This window comes from Penaeus japonicus, unplaced genomic scaffold, assembly GCF_977035675.1.
Source record: "Penaeus japonicus unplaced genomic scaffold, GWHDUDI00000001_assembly GWHDUDI00000039, whole genome shotgun sequence".
Classification (NCBI taxonomy): Eukaryota; Metazoa; Arthropoda; class Malacostraca; order Decapoda; family Penaeidae; genus Penaeus; species Penaeus japonicus.
Genome location: NW_028234441.1, coordinates 6660195 through 6663091, shown reverse-complemented (window position 1 = coordinate 6663091; position 2897 = coordinate 6660195). Strand labels below are relative to the sequence as shown.

General features: G+C 19.2%; 1 protein-coding gene across 1 annotated transcript in view; it reads right to left on the bottom strand.

Annotated features, from left to right (window-relative positions):
* Positions 1 to 2897, bottom strand: part of LOC122258082 (ATP-sensitive inward rectifier potassium channel 12) — a gene marked incomplete in the record, with an annotated part of 36937 nt that overhangs the window by 9519 nt on the left and 24521 nt on the right.

Sequence of the window (2897 nt, the reverse complement as noted above, 5' to 3'; positions counted from 1 at the left end):
AAAAGATGGAGAGGTGAGATTGCGAATACCAACTTAGGATAAAAAAACTTATTACCATCATGTAATGTTCAGGAATCCCCAAACTTTGAAGTTGAAGATAAATACTATGGAGGTCTTTCCAACTGCAGTTTACAAAAACAAGTCCGTACTGTGAACATTTTGAACACAGACACTGAAACAAAAAACATAGACAAACATTTAAACAACACACAAAAACATACCCTACACAGCTAGTGGCTGGGTGTGTGGTGTGTTGTGTGTGTGTGTGTGTATATATATATATATATAATATATATTAATATATATATATATATATATATATAATATATATATTTATATATATATATATATGTTATAAATATATATATATGTATTATATATATAAATATATATATATATATAATATAATATAATATATATATAAGTAATATATATATCCATATGTATAATAATATATCAATATATATATATATAATATTATATATGATATATATATGATATTATATATTAATATACCATACACACATCCACACACACACACACATCACACACACACCACACACAAACACACACACACACACACACCACACACATCACATACACACATCACACCCACACACACACACAACACACCACATCACACACACACACACAGTATATTATATATATATAATATATATAAATATATATATAATATATATATATATATAATATAAAAGATATATAATACAGTATATACATATACAATACATTACATACGTACATACAAACATACATATATATATATATAATATATATATATATATATATATATATATATATATATATATATATATATATATATATGTAATATATATGTTGTGTGTGTGTGTTATGGTGTTGTATATATTTATATATATATATATATATATAATATATTGTATATATATAATATCATTAAATATATAATATATATTTATATATATAATATGTATATATAGGGTTAATATATTAATACATACATACATATATATTATATAATATAATAATATATATATATATATATATATATATATATAAAATATATATATATATAATATACCACCACACTCAACACACACACACACACAACACACACAACACCAACACACACACATACACGCACACACACCACACACACACACCCATTAGTATGTATATATATATATAATATATATATATATATAATATATAAATAAATACAAACCATATATATATATATATATATATATATATATATATATATAAATAAAATGTATATATACATATATAAAATATATATATATATAATATATATATATATATAATATATATATATTTAAATATACACATATATACATACATACATACATACACACACACAAGCACGCCAATACAACACACACACCCACACACACTCCACACACACACACGACACACACAACACATACACACACACACACACACACAACACACACACAATACACACAACACACAACAACACACATCTACCATAAATATAGAATATATATATATATAATATATATATATATATATATATAATTTATATATCTAATATATATATATATATATATTTATATATATATAGACAGTGTGTATATAATATAGATATATATATATATAAATAGAAATAATATATATTTGTATATATATAGTATATATTTATATATATATATATCAATATATATTATAAATATAAGATAGATAGGATAGATATTGATATGTATATAAGTATATATACATTTATATATATCACAACGATACATACATACTAAAAAAGATAAGGAAGGAATGAAAGATGAAAGAAGAGATAAAAGAAAATACAGAGAGGTCACGAACTTTCTCTGCATTGTCTTCGCGAGAGATGAAAGCTCAATTGTCTTCTAATCTCATGGTGAAATCAAAGATGATCGAAGAGGCCCTTGAGTGTCTATGCAATGTGGCGAAAAAAAGAGTTGATAGGAAATCCTTTTTATGTGTGAAGTTTTGGAAAAGTTTTGCTGTATTATCCTCTTTCATAGAGCATATAGAAGCTTTTTTTGAACTAACCGTATGAATCATATATATGTATATATATATAAAATAAATAAAATAATACTATATATATATATATATATATATAAATATATATATATATATTTATATATATATATATGTATATAAATGTATATAGTATTATTATTATATAAATATATATAAATATATATATATATATATAATATATATATATATATATATAAATATACATATATACATATCAAACATATATTTATATATAAACATATATATGTATATATAAAATATATATATATATAAAATATTATATATATAATATATAATAAACATTATAATATAATATATATATATATATATATATATATAGTATATAATATATATAATATATAATAGTTGTGTGTTTGTGTGTGTGTGTGTGAGTGTGTAGGAGTGGTTGTGGTGTGTGTGTTGTGTGTGTGTGTGGTGTGTGTGTGGTGTGTGTGTATGTGTGTGGGGTGAGTGTGTCAGGTGTGTGTCCTTTGTGTATAAAATATATATTATTTATATATATTTATATATAAATAAATAATATATCTATATTTATATATTTATATATACATATAAATATATATATAAATATATATATATATAGTATATATAATTTTAATATATATATGTAAAGTATATATAATATATATATATATATATAATATATATATATAAGTATATATATATGTACATATATATATATATATATATATATATATATAATATATATATAATATGTACGTAATATAAATATGTATATAAAAATTATATATATATATATATATAAATATATAAATAGATATTTAAAATATATATATATAAATATAAATTTATAT